Here is a 16,229-nt window from a genome sequence, read left to right on the forward strand (position 1 = left end):
CATTCACATACATGTTTACTTATTGAGCTAATATCGATCTTGCATTGTGCCATGCCTTTCCAGGTTTGGGATGGTACATCTTCAAGACTTATTTGTGCTTAGAGATACTTGCTGAATTATGCACATCTTCTTATTACCTAGTTTGAATTCACCAGGTCTTTGGCTTGATTACTAAGAAGCAGAAATGCATAGAAATGGGTGTAAATGCTTTACCATCCATTTAAGAATCCATTCTTTGCTATGGACATTAACAGAAGCCTTTATTTTACTGTTTAGATTGCAAAGGTGTTGCAAGTGATGTAATTTTGTGTAACATAGTAATTTACTAGATGCAGTCTTGCAGAGTTTATCATGACAACTCAGCTGTATCCGTATATTAATTATATTACTCGCTCCATTCATATACACAATGAGCTACTGTGGGCTTTGCTTTCTGCCCAACCTTTCCAGGGGTGGGATGATACATCTTGGAGGCTCTTTTTTGTGTTTTGCACTGCTTGCTGAATTGTGTACATTTTCTTATTACTTAGTTAACATTTATGAGATGCAAGTATTCTTGTTGTAGAACTTACAGAGCCACAAAATGTAAATTAAATAACTATGGAGGTATTCTCTAAATGGAGAAATTTTACTTATATATTTATGATTTTAATTACTTTATCTATTATTTTGCATTTTAAATATTTATTGACTTTATCAGATGTTCTAATTTTCTCAAACATGTTTTGTAAGTTGATTCAGTACATTTTGTCAGTGGAAACACAGAAGTTTCATGATACTATGAGACATATGATTTAAGGTGTGATTTGGAATATGCCTTTCCCAGCTTTAAGCAATCTCATAATTGGTATGTATAAAGCTTTTCAGATGTAAGGTGCTGGGGAGCAGGTTCCCTTGCAAAAAAAAGTTGTTATTCATGTTACTGCATTTGTTAGTGTGTGAGTGTTTGAGTGTGTGGTATGGGAATATTACATTGAGGGTACTTGTGATGTTAGAGTGTGCGCAACTAAGTTTTGTGGTTATAATTTTAATGTGTGAGTATTTGACTGACCAAAGGTGCAAATTATGTGAAATACATGTGGGCAAGGTGCAGCATAACAAAATGTGCCTTTCCTTTGGTGAGTAAGATTGTGTGAAAACAGAGATTGGGAATATGACCATCCCAAGCTGTTGTGCAGTCTCACAACTGGTATACATAAAGTTCGGGTGACATGGGTTGGAACAATGATGCAAGCCCATACCTGAAAAAAGGCTGTTATTTATGTTAGTACATTTGTTGATATGTGTGTGGTTTTGGATATTATGTTGCATATCTACAGTAGGTCCTGTGGGACTGTGTGCATTTGGGTATGTGGTTATAGTTTGAGTGTATGTGTAGCTGACTGAATGCAGATTCATGTGGAGAATTTGGGCATGCATGCTAGTTGAGTAATGGGGTATCATTTGCATCATTTTTTTTTATTGCATGTGATATGATCGTGTTAGAGAATTCAATATATACTCATTACACATGTGCACACATACATGGAACACACACACACACACACACACACACACACACACACACACACACACACACACACACACACACACACACAGATACAGGGATAGATGTGCATATATACATATTGCATTATTTTTCAGTGTTCCAAGTAAACATTTAGTGAGTTTATGTACAGTGTGAAGCATAAATGGAGAACACACACTAACTCAACAACTTTTCAAATGCAAGTAATGTTTATTAAAGTACTGCAGCATAGCTGTTCAACAAGGCATTTAACTTAGACATTCATAAAGTTTCTGCTGGTAAATCTTTAGCACAACATCTCAACCTAAAAGCACATTCAGCAAAGCATTTTAAGAAAGGACTTCATGGATTCATTGACAACTATATATGACAATTAATATTCCATAAACACGCCGTCAAGAAGAACAGTCAAGTCTTTTATTCTCTCTCCCCTATGGTCACAACAATAATTGCAGCACTTAAGCCTATCACTATTTTAGTTTTCATAACTCAGCCATTATTCTTCCTGTGAGATGTTTGTCCTATGCACTACTTCTTTCCACTTTCACTCTTTGGATCTCTGTCTGTCTGCCTGTCTCTAGCTTTCTGTAAAGCTCAAAGAGCTTGTTCAGACCTCTACCTGACTCTCTTTTTCTCTTGACATTTTTAAGCTCTTTCAGGCATCTACTTGACTACCTTCTCACTTCAAATCCAACCCCTTTTACACGAAAGAGGGTGTGGTCTCCATTTGTAGAAGTCCCATCCATATTACGAATATGAAACAGTTCCACATGTCCAGCAGTTTTATGTTAGGGAGAATTCTTCATCTTCTCATCCTTTTTTCACAGTTTAGAATCTGGCAGTATCAAAAATATTTACAGATAAATCCATTCATATATTGTGTAGTTAATATTTCATGGTTTCAAATCTTAAAAATTATTTAGAGTTGCATTAGTTTCTAAACAATCACTTTATTTTGAAATGTAAGTCAGACAATTTGATTAGATAAACCCCAGGATTTACTAATCTTCCATGTAAGACTACATTAGTCTTACATGGAAATGCCAGTCTAAGACTATGATGGCAGTATGCCATGCATATTAATGAGGGCGCGCTGCCTCAATTCTAAACCTTACATGGAGCATGGACGAGTGTAGGGGGTGTGTCGGACTGCCGAGCAGTCCAAAAATCCATGCCCCTGCAATTTTGAAACTCGGGAAATGTCTAGTTACATGAGCGAGTCCGCTCACATGTGTACATTCTAACACTACACTCTCCCATATATTAAACCCCGTCCAAATATAAAAAGTAAAATAAATTTTTTTTTTATTTCCGATATAGCTGCTCGTATTTGCAAGTGTTTGTCCATGTTTGCCCATTGCTTAGCTACAGTTAGCAGTTTAGACACCGAAGAGGATAATAAGAAAAATATATGCAAATTAAGTGAAATCGCGATAGCGTAGTGGTTACAGCCTTCGCACAAAGAGGAGGCATTCCCTGTTCGTGTCTCACCACTACACGTTCCATTTTCTGTTGGAAATCTGTATACAAAAATATTTCCTGACATTTATTATTTAAAGTTTTGTAAAAAGCATTGAAATGTTATATGTAGTAGTGAACAAATTATATATATATATATATATATATATATATATATATATATATATATGTAGGAAGGTGAAATGGTTATGCATACTGATGCATGAGTAAATTATTTTAAGCAATGTAAAGCACTGCTAAGCATATTTTACCAGTATTAAGCATATTTATATTTAATTGCTCCTAGCTGAGCACTGCATTAACTAGCGCAATGTCTTTGTGCGGAGCTGCACATCGCTCCAACTAGCGAAACCAGAACATGTTTGCGTGTAGCTGCACACCGCGCTAACCAGCGCAACATCGGGCAATGTCAGGCAACGTTGAGCAACGCTGAGCAAATTCGGGCAAAGTTGAGCAAAGTCGGCTAAACACGGCTACACCCCCTTTACTGTACCTTAACCATTCAGGTCTGGCCAGTAGGAAAATAAAAAGCAGTGACAGGGCTCGAACTCAGAATACTGTGCACTATAGTCACAGTACATAACCACTAAGCCATGACAGCATTTCATAGCCATGTACTTTCAACAGACACATATCTATCAAAGGAATATTAAGCATTGGTAACACCAGCTAAGCAGGTGTGCCTACAGCTGAGTTTTTTCAAAACTGGCCAATCACAAATAAGTGCAGGAAATGAGGCATATTTAAGCTCCACAGGTGGGAATACTTGCCATAACTGGTTGTAGCTCCCTTCAGCAGTCAGCATGGTCGGTGTTGGAGAAGGCACTCAATTTCGAGTGCAATGTTGGGGCATTGAGGAGACCAAAGTAATTGTTTGGCTCCTTGTCCACAATCATGAGGAAAGACTCCTGCGGGGCCAGTACCAGGGCACCCAATACAAAACGGAGGCCTGGAACTGTCTAGCTTGTGATCTCACCAGTGCCACTGGCATTCCTCGGACTGTTGAGCAGGTCAGGCACCATTACTCTGAGGTGAAGCGACATAAGGAGAATTAACTGGACCAGTGGATCCAGGAGGCCATTGGGATGGCAAATGCCCCAGTACTGAGTAAGTAGCCATTGTCTTAAGTTGTTAAGAATTGCTATGCTTGTCTATACTATAGATAGGTATGTCTCAATATCACTGCATTTACTTCACAACTGCAGGTGTCTGGGCTATGAATCAGCAAGCCCATGAAGATAGGCCGCAAAGGCTGCATCACCAGGCAGGTTAGTAATTATTCTGCATGTACTGCTATATAAAATAAATGAGAGAGCCTTTAAAAAAGTGTTTTAACCCAATACATAAAAGTGTAATAATTTTTTTAATAAAGGTATAATTCCTGGAGTGCGTCTGTGTGATTTTCTTTGATATGTTGTTGTACTGTTGCATTTTAGAAATAGTACTGTTGTATTAAGCAGTGTTAACTCACACTTGGGTAGGCCCATATAAAGTGGATGAAGGGAGTGCCAGTAGCTTTTATGCATATTTACAGCCTTTAACTGTTGGTTTATGTCCAGCATGTACAGGTTAATCTGGCACATGAGCAGCTTGGTATTGCTTTCCCCAGAAATATCAGTGTGCTGCCAGAAATGTAGGGAGCTGTTCACATATAACTGATAATTTCACCTGAACATATCTAGATAATTATATGAAAGTAGAGCTGTCAGTGTACCATCTCAGCAGTAGTGTGTGTGAGCAACTCTCAAAATATGTAGCAGTAACATCTGCATCCTGGACAGTTTGTATGTCAGATACAGCTCATGTATATAATGATCTAACAAAATCCAATTGCACAATAGAAGGACATTGGGTAGTGTAATAATACATGTAAGGTACATATAACTGCAGTTAATAGGAATGTAGTGTAAACTAGAAGGATATATAAGTTGTTAATTGAGCTATCTTTTCCACCCTACTCTATGTGCATAAAAATGCAATTCCACACCTCAATGGGTATGACTAATCTCAAAACATTTCTTGGGACATATGTCCTATTGGTTTATAAATATTTGCATTTATTTCTATGCATGTGCCCTGTTCAAATACCACAATATTGGTGGCCTGTTGTCATCAAATAAACCTGCATGCTGTTGTAATGTCCACTATTGCTCTATATATGCATGTGTTATGCTTGCTTTTCAACTGTTGAAACTCTGGTGTGTTGGGTTAATGGGAATACTTCTGCATGCTGTTATAACTAACTGGGGATGCTGTTGACTGTTTCTAACCCATATCTTTATTAAATTCTCCAAAACATAGTTCGTATGGGAAGGCCGGTCCCAGTGGACCCACATGTCCCACCTCAGCTGGCCAAGGCACCTGGCACCAGCAGGTACGGTGCCCAGCCTGGGACCTCCTCCACCATTGGCCCTGTGTCACCTTCGGGTGGAAGCGCTGCAGGGGATGGGGCTTGGCCCTCCCCATGCAAGCATGGGCAGAGGAGGGCCACCTATCACCCTTCGAACAGTCCGGGCTGTGGTGCGTAGAGAGATCGAGTGTTCTGTTGTAGAACCTATATGCCAGTTTGAGGCATGAGTGGTGCAACTCCCGGGTCAGCCTGCCCCTCCTACACAGCCCCCAGCACAGCCACCCTCTGGGCTGTGAATGTGCAGTGGTGACTGCCCATGGGTGGGGATCTCAGTTCCACTGTTGCCATCTGTGGGCTCATGGGCTTGCGATTTCCAAACATCCCTCCCCGTCAATGGTGTTCACCCACCACATGTCATATTCTGCTCCAGTATGCATCTTGTTTGTCTTGTCTGTTTACCTCCCCAACCTACCTCCCCAAATATACCTACTTCCCTTACCCCACATTCCATTCTCACCTGAAAAAAAAAGGGCAACCTGCTCCCAAAAAAGCAAAAAAAATTACGCCCCATACATAGCTGCCCATTTTGCACACATGTCCCCTGGACACATAAAATGTAATTTAATTGGCATTACAACATACTTTGTTGTCCTCACCCCTCTCTCAGGGGTTGAAGGATTCATATGTACCTCCAAATTTATTTTATATGCACAGCTGTTGCTGTTAAAGAAATGGGCAGCTATGGACCTTCCCTACACCTGTCCTGCACATCCTGAGCTATTTTCCCTACTGTTTTTCCCTCTTTGTGCCCCTTTTTCACCACTTTCCTATCTACCCATTTTTCTTTTCTTTCAAAGAAATGAGCACAGGGGTTAGTAGGAGTAAGCACTATTAAGCAGTAGTTAGTGGGTATATGCGAGTGTGCGCTTGTTTGTGCTTAGCTAAGCATTGTTAAGCATCTCGCAAACCCACTTACAACTGCTTAAAAGTGCTTTAGTCACTCTGTAGGTGAGGGCCCTTGTTCTGCTCAGCAGCAAAATAAAACACCTCTGTCAGTCTTGAAACCTGGATTTTGTACACACTACACTGCATGAAGTACCACTAAGCCACTGTAGATATACAACAAGTTGGTGCTGAAATAAATATATCATGCATCAGAATGAGGGAATGTAAAGGAAAAATGATAATGCTATACCACACAACTTGTTCTGTGGATCTTTACCAACAGTTGTTGTGTGATTACATTACATGACTGTGATAAGAGAAGCAGCCATTCTAGCAGGAAATAATGTTACACCATCACTTTACAACCCCCACACAGTATCATAGCAGGACAAACACTGGCATATCTGTTTAGGGCAGAGGCCATACCTCCCAACTGTCCCTAATTTTCAGGGATGCCCCTGATTTTGAAACAAAATTTAGCTCTGTCCCCCTGAATCCCTCTGAAAACTACTGACTTTGGACAGAAAGGTGGTGAATTGCACGTAATGAGTAATGACAATAATTAAGAGTTAGACACTTCTTTTACTTCAGAAAAGGTGTATTAATACATATGCTCTGGTTCTCTCAAAGTCTCAACTTAATGGCACTAATATTTTAAAGGGGTCCCTGACTTTTTCTCTATTTTTCCCTGAGTCTGTTCAAATATGTACCTGAGTATTTGAGAGGTCTGGCAGAGGCAGAAACACAGAGGCATATCAGCCTTTCTGTTGTTACACACTGTGCAAATAGCTTTGGAAGGAGTTCTGGAAGCATACCCTTATGTAGGAATACAACACTGAAATACAAAAGGATATAGCCGTGTACTGGTAGCAACCAGCTATAACAATGCCATTGCTCTAGTGCTGAAAAGACCTGTGTGGTGCACAGACAAAGAATAACAGGCTAATCTCTGGCTACCATGTGGATAGGTCCACAGTTGGGAGTTACGCAGACAGACTACTTGCCTTGATAAACTAACATGTACACAGCAACACTTTAAGTCCAGCAAGATAAAATTCACACAATAATACGTACACTCTCTGTACGTCTGCACCCCTACCCAAATGTAGAATATACCTGTGTATGCAGGGTCTACCAAGGATGTAGGTAAGCATACTCACAGTACTGAAATGTGTCCAGTTTTCTTGAGCAGCTTGTGCTAATGTCAACAGTAAAAAAGCACAAACTGTTTAGAACTGAGTAAATGAATATTCACAGTATAGCAGTTCACAAGCAATTCTTGTGCCAAAGAAATACATCTCAATAACTAGCTTTGTATGGCAGTTAATTGTAAAATTTGAAAAGAAAGTACATCCTCTCATGTATCTTGGGTTAGCATTTTGAGGGGTGAGTACATTTCTACACTGACAAGTGTGTACTGGAAGCAGCAACATTTAGGTCTGAGTACAAAATGTAAATAACTGGCTACACCCGTGGCTTCTGATATAAGAACTATACCAACCTTCTATCTTAAACAATGATGTCCACAGCAAACAAGGATGAACTCCACCTTGGAAAGCTGAAAGGGCCACGCCTACCTGAGTTAGCAATTTATAGTACTGGGTTGCTATGACAGTGATTACTGCAATTACTACACAGCAGGCTGCATACAGTTAGCAAATGGTGTTCACTAATTGGTGCAGAGGCCATCACATGCTCATGTGCAAATACCTACAAAAGCAGGCTGCAATCTCTGCCAGAAAACTCAATCACTCTATTGAAGAGAGAGAGAGAGAGACAGAGCGAGAGAGACAGAGCGAGAGAGACAGAGAGAGAGAGAGAGAGAGAGAAAGAGAGAGAGAAAGAAAAGGTATGAGAGAGAGAGAGAGAGAGAGAGAGAGAGAGAGAGAGAAAGAAAAGGTATGTGACACATATGTATTTACTGGCATGTAGTAGATGTTTTTGAAGAGTAGTCTACATAATGTGAACCATTCATATGTGGCAGCAGTACTTATCTATGCACAGATGTCCTGCTTAACTACTGCTATGGACTATACAGTGTGTACCTGTGGGCAGTGGGACATACCTGTGAAATTTGTAGATCAGCATTAAATGTCAAAGATCTGATCCATGTTATCTGTGTTCTGTACAGTAGTGTGGCCAATGGCTGTTGATGGATTAGTGTTGCCATTATATAAACATGGGTGTGACAGAGCAACACATGCATGATAGTCATATTAAAGTGTAGCTTAGCACTGGCAACTGTTGTAGCAGTCTAGTATGCTTATCTAGCATTTGTAGCTATATATACCGCCTCTAATGTTAGGGTGTGTTCACATGTGAAACCTGTTTGTGTTGCAGCAAGGCCCAACAGTTCAGCTGTGAGGTCCAGGGACTTACAACAGTGTGGACCTTGTGTGTGTATGCCACACACATACGGAGAAATATATATGTGTCATATATATTCACATCTGTATATGTGCATAGAGCAGGGGACATAGTGCAACTGTTTGTGAAGGGTGGAGATATATACGTTGGTGAAGGTTAGTATGCACATATTTGTATGTAGGTTTTAGTGTGTGAGAAACAAGACAGCATACAGTGTTGGTATATGACATGTGGTGGCTAAACACTGTGGGTGGTTTGTTCATTTTGCAATGTTGAAGCCAGTGAGGCCTGCTAAAGCTACCTGGGCTGTGAACACCTTCAATGCATTTATCCCAAGACTGTGTGATTTAATTACATTACTGTACCCCTTACATCCTTTGTATAATTGATATTCTCACTACGAAAGGTGAAATGTATATGTGCCTACATATATATGTATATGTACACATATATATATATATATATATATATATATATATATATATATATATATATATATATATATATATATATATATATATATATATATATATATATATACATTCTCTGTGATGGTCAATGTGTTTGTGAATACGTCAAAGATATGTATCTGTGGGATAGCTTAGTGGGAAACTGTTTATGTCATGGTATTATGGGTTTATGCTTTGATCCTAGCAAAAGCTGTGTATTCTGTTGCTAGGCAAAAAAATTGCTATTGCATACAGTGTGATTAAGTCCCTTGGTTTTAACTAGGGTGTGTCAATGGAGGCTAAAGCACAACATCTATGATTATTCCTTGGTGTTTAATCCAAATCCTTTGTGTACTGTAGTACTACTTGAAGCTCTGGGCCTGTACAGCAAAGTATGGTTTATGTCCACATTGCTTGCATCCACTGTTTTGTGTGGTCCCTTTATTCATCACAGATTACATTTCTCAAGATTACGGTTAAGTACTGACACACAGTACTGTATAGTACACACTAAAAGCTTATCTGGGTTGTCATACCTTTGTGTCCTGTAATTATGTCTGACGTGTGTGGGTATGTCTGTAACATGTCCTTTGACATATGTGTGGTAAAACATATAACTGCATATCTAGCAACATTCATAGTGTACTACAGCAGTATGCGACCTATATTCCCAATTGTGCACATATTTTGGACACGGGTTTGCCATTAACAAGTTGTGTGGTATAATAGTAATACATTTACTGGACCTTACACTCATTGTGATGGATGATATATTTCTTTACACATCAGCTTGATGTATATCTGCTGTGGCTAGGTGGTGCATCGTGTTGCACAGAGTGTGCCAGGTACTCTTGTATAGTCTTATATAGTGATTTTATTTTGTTGCTGTGCAGAACATGGTTCATTAGACTGAGAGTGAACCAGACACTACCAAGCAGTTGTGGGGTGAGCAGTAATAAGTGGCAGTTAAAGTGTTTCACTCTTGGTTAGCTAATAGGTTGCTATACATGGCAGTTCAGTGATATCTGTACTGTATAATGTTAAATCTGTCAAATGACTTGCTCAGACATATTTTAGTATTTATGTCTTCCAGGGATCATGGCACATTGCAGGAACCCCACTTACAGTAGTGCTGAAGATAACATAATTACTACCAGTATGATTCAGCACTACAGTCTCATGTTCTCACGAACCAGCCAGGACCAGCAGGAACGTACTGCAATGTGGCAAGATGTTGTCCACAGGGTAAATGAAGTAGGCTTGCATAACCGGACATATGATCAGGTACCCCACCACTGCAGTGATCTTCTCAGACATGTCCATCAGCGTGCTGCTGATGTCCGAAGACAACAGCTTGTAACAGGAGGTGGTGTTAACATCCACCCCCCCTCACCAGAGTGGAGGAGCTGCTACTGAGCCTGGTGGCACCTGCCCAACAACAACGGCAGCAGAAATACACCATGATGGAGTTTGGAGCCACCCAGCAAGCACACATGGAGCATGCAGGTAACATGGCATATCTGTAGACTACTGTTATCTATCTGTATTGGTAGATCATGCATATGTGAGATGTGGAGTGTGTCGTTAAAAGATGTGGAGCCTGTTGTTGTGCAATACTGATCATTTGGAACACAATTTGTAGCTCTGTGAATGAAAACTGTAGTTGTACTGTAAGATTGCAAACACACAGTAGCAATGCCACAGTTGTGGCCACTGACAAACTGTCTCATCTCTATGTAGGTCCCTCTGGGGTGACATCAAGGCAGCGGACAGATGCTGGTGAGTGTGTTCTACATTTATTATTGTAAATAAAAAGTACATGTCATAGTTAAGGTGTAGGCCATGTACACATGTAACACATCTACCCATAATGCATGCTGTGCATGTTTGGTGTAAGACCACGCACATCTCACTAATGTGATTAGCTGCCTCAAACACATGCAATACCCAGACCATCTCAAACAAATGTGGCTAGACTGTAGTGACCATTGGATAGGCACAGTTGATACTCAACATGCACATAACATACACATCTATGTCATACACAGAGCATTTTAACATGCAACACATAAAGGATTCTCAAACCCTCTGTAAAGACACACTCCAGTATCCAAAATCTCATCCACACATTACACATAATATACCTGAGGAGTAGAGGCCTATCCTGGGGCATTTAAACACTCTGCAACACACTACACATTCATGTCAGGGAATGCTCCTTACTGGCCTCCTTACAAACTCATGTAACAACTGTTTGTGAAATGGTGAATGTAGCCAAGGTAGTATAGTTCCGGTACAGCAAGAGTAGTGTTGGTTTGGGAAACATTTGTAGCCTTGAGTGACCACATGATGCTTCATGATGATGGCCTATGGTACTATACCCCATCCAGTTATTCTAACCACAGTACTACACATAGCTTTCATTGCAATACACCTTGCTATACACCTTAATGTTGCATGTGTGCACACATATGCACCTCTAAACAATATGCATACCAATCAACATTAGCACAACTGACACATATATGTCTTGTGATGCCATTGAGTTTTGAATACCTGCACAGCAATGTTGTGTCCATGTATGCATTGTGTTCCAGGGGGAGGCCCATCAACTAATAACAAAACACATGCATCAAAGTCATGTATACTTTTAGTAACAAGGATTGTCTACACTTGCACTGCATGCTGTTGAGCAACACGTCCTGCATGCTGACGTGTAATATGACTGTTTTGCTTGTGATACTGTACCTCACCATCACCTGCTATTGTGTATGTTCTGAGATTGCTGGTGTTGTATGTGTCTGCTTTAGGGAGGAGTGTATTTTTGTGTGTGTGCATGTGTGCAAGTGCACATGTGTGCATGTGTGCATGTGCGCATGTGTGCATGTGTGCATGTGTGCATGTTGTCTGACATCATGTTCAGGTCTTAAAGTGTGATTCCTGTTTTGCTCTCACAGGTGCCAAGGTGGGGCTAGTTCAATACAGCAGGGAACCTGATGTCACTGAGACAGACAGTGTTCATGAGGATGGGTGTGTTGAGGCACAGGCAGGTTTGTCAGGGTTGGTGGTTGGGCCACCAATTGACAGTACACAAGTCTCCACCCCATCCATGCACACAGTCATACTGCCTGTACATCCATCATCACCATTGCCCTTAGCTGATGGACAGTGTACGGTTGGCACTGGCCTGGACAGTGTGGTATGTATGGCACATGTATCAGGACACAGCAGCCATAGCCAGATGTCTGGAATGGTACCACATAGGCAGATGCCCAGGGGTTCTTGTCAGAGCACTGCTGGTCATCATGCCTCTGGCAGACGTGCCACACCTCTTTCTACCACACGCATGTTCCAGGCTGTCATGGAGGCACAGACATGAATGGAGCGGTACACCAGACAGGCACTAAGGGCACAGAGGGCTCATAACACCTCTGTAAATGACAGTATCCATGACCTAACAGGTGCCATACGTAATTACACTAAGGTCATTGATAGACGTTGGGGTGAGACATTGGATGTCCTCCACAATGTCATGTCCATGTGTCAGGACAGTGCAGGATGGTTGAGACGTCGATGGGGATGTATTCCAGCAACATCAGCAGGTGGAGGTCGCCATGGATGTCCAGCAAGTCACAGCTGCTCCTGTAGTGCCACTACCAGCCCCAGCAATGTTGGGGGGGCTGCCCATAGACCATCCTAGAAGACCACATGCACATGGCTCTGGCCAGTCCCAGCAGGGACCTGGATCCAGTGGACATATGTCAACCTCTTCGGATAGTACCCAGTCTGGATTAGTACCTGATACTGTCTGTACCACACTTGCCAGGTACAGGTTCCGTATCCATGGCCAGAGATGGTGATCTGTAAAGCCTGCCAGGTACAGTCTGCAGCTGTCTCACAAATCCCCGTATATGGCAGCCACATGGTGGAACTGTGTGCATGCAGACACTCACACATAAACTAGAAACCTAGGGCAAACACATACCCGCATACATTACATAAGAATTGGCCCAAAACAGTACTCATGGCCCTCACACACACACTCACACCCACATGTCAATTGCATGGCTCAGTGTAGGCCTCTGGCAAACCAACAACACACCCTGTGCATATGATGAAACCTGTGCCACCTCCTGTCATCTGTAACACTGATGCAGGAACAGGCTAACATGGTGCTGATGCACACGGTGACTTTAATAAAGTATAGCAATGGTTGAATGTGTAGCATGTTGTCAGCAGTAAAGTGTAATGATATCCTTGAAGGTGTAGCTGAGCAGGCATGATGCATTAAAGCTGTAATTAGCAATGTTGTATTGTTTCCACCAGTGTTTATTCAAATTGTGTTTTGTTTGCCCATGTGCCACTTGGCTGATGTGTGTAGTTGTGCCAGCATGTGCTATACAGTGGAGAGTAAGTGTGGGTTGTGTGCAGCACAGGTCTGCAGGTGTACATTTGTGAACATGGCGGAGGTGCACTGTCTGCATGTACGTGCATATTGGACACATGGGCAGGGTGACATGCCCTGTATTGGCCAGTGATAACACTCCATACTTTCTATTGGTGGCCAGTATGCATTGTACTACACACATTTTGGAACTTGAGTACACATGTGTGTATGACACGGGTTGACACTGTGCTGTGGGTGATGCTGTTTTTGCTATCTGTCATTGGTTTGCATTACTAAGGTTAACACTGTCCCAGCTGCATAATCCTTTATTAATGCACACTGTTCACCTACAGGTTTGCATGGACCGTGCTATCACAAACACAAGAAAATCTCACTTATACAGTAAAAGTGCATTAGTCTCATGGACCCCTGCCATAAACTAAATATATAATAGAAGGTGTGAAGTTGTACCAAAAGAGTTACATACCAAGAAGGGATAACCTCTCTGGTCAGTATCATTGGGAAAATACAATCCCTAAATAAACATACAAGGCAAGCTTCAAAATACAAAATGGCAAGGATTCCAAAGACAACACTAAAGCTTCCTTTAGTGTTGTGTATAATCCACAGGGGAAATCTCAGATCAGGTCACAGTTAATGTAAATGGTCACAAAGTGCACTTATCTGACTGACATTACCAATTCCTTGTCAGACAGTTTGAATGCGGATTTCACCACCCTGTCATTATACAAGGGCCACATTTCCAGACCTGAAGAATGTAAAACCTGATGATTCACAGACACTCTAGTTAAAACATCTCTTTAACAAAGTACACACCACAGTGGCAATGGTACTTGACAGTGTCCCTGGCTGTGTCATTTACAAGCTGTCATATGAAGTCACCACTCACCTAAATGCTCTGTCCAGATGCAGCATCTATAAAGGTTACACACCTGTGGAATGACTCACGGTAATGGTGTTCACAGTCCACAAGGGTTGAGCTACAATGTCTTCTTCTTCTTCTCCTTTTGGATGCTTCCATTAGTGGTCGCCACAGTACATGATTTCTTCCTGGCCTCTGCATCTTGCACTATCACACCATCCACCTGCATGTCCTCTCTCACCACAGCCATAAACCTCATCTTAGGCATTCCTCTTTTCCTGTTTCCTGGCGGCTTCATCCTTAGCATCTATTTCACAATATCAGATCCACAGAGGTTGTTGCACACCTGTATTGATTAGTCATCTTTGCCAGACTTTGCTTGTCTTGGAACAGGTTTCAAATATACCTCAAGCATAAACCCTCACTCACACTCTTCAATAGAAACCATGATGAGTGGATGTGAAATGAAAGACGTAGCCCAGGGATCACTGCAGTGGTTAAGCTTGTCCCAAGCATGCAGAAACTGGAAAGCACCAGCATGCTCTGGCATAGATAACACATGCGTTCATGGAGAAAGCAGAGTACCCACCTATGAAATACTTAATGCACATACAGTTGTCATTGTGATATGTCATACACTAGAAAAATCAAAACCCACTCCACATTGGCCAATGGTGTCACATACCTAGAGCACAGACACACACTCAGCAAGGCTGAGTTTCAAACTCTTTCCTAACTACATTATGATACAACAGCAGTACGCATTTACATGACATGCTATACACATTACTGGGATTTCACCTTTCCACAGGTATATTTGTAGGATGGTGACATCATCAGACTTGACAAAGATGATTATACCACTTTTAAGGTGTGTGAGTAGTCTCCAAAAAGGGTGCTTCTCCCCAGGGAAACACACTCACTCACAGTTGGCAAGGGCAGGATTCAAACCCGTACCGAACTACATTATGATAATGCAGCAGTACGCATTTACACGACATGCTATACACATTACTGAGATTTTAACTTTCCACAGGTATATTTGTAGGTTGGTGACATCATCAGACTTGACAAAGATGAGTATACCACTTTTAAGGGGTGTGAGTAGTCTCCAAAAAGGTTGCTTCTCCCCAAGGAGACACACACAGCCGGCAAGTGCAGGATTCAAACCCCTACCTAACTACATTATGATACTACAGCAGTACGCATTTATACGACGCACTATACACATTACTGGGATTTCATTTTTCGGCTGGTTTATTTGTAGGTTGGTGACATCATCAGACTTGACAAAGATGAGTATACCACTTTTAAGGTGTGTGAATAGTCTCCAAAAAGGTGGCTCCTCCCCAGGGAGAGAGACACACACACACACACACACACACACACACACACACACACACACACACACACACACACACACACACACACAGTTGGCAAGTGTGGTGTTCTTAATCCAAACTAAGTACTTCTTTACACTTCAGCAAGCAATATGGAGTTACAGGGTGCAATACAGACATCATTACTTGCTGACAGTCTGCAGAAATTTTTTTTTCACATTTGCTAACCTCAGAAGGCTTATCATACTAGGTGTATTGTGAGTGTATTGTATGCATAGGCCATGACCATATCATATATGGGTTGATGCACCACATGCTGGCACACACAGGGTCAAACTGTCAAAGGAAAATAAAACTTCAAAGACCAATTCACGTAAGGTTCAAGCAAGGCATCCTTTATTAACTTGCAGCAAGGAGACAAAGCATGCTGGAAGAATGGTTTGTCTGAACATTAATAGTTAGTATGGTATTTTTATATAGTTCTTTCCATGTCACACAGAA

The sequence above is a fragment of the Protopterus annectens genome, chromosome 2.part0, assembly GCF_019279795.1.
Source record: "Protopterus annectens isolate FY-2018-M chromosome 2.part0, PAN1.0, whole genome shotgun sequence".
Classification (NCBI taxonomy): Eukaryota; Metazoa; Chordata; order Ceratodontiformes; family Protopteridae; genus Protopterus; species Protopterus annectens.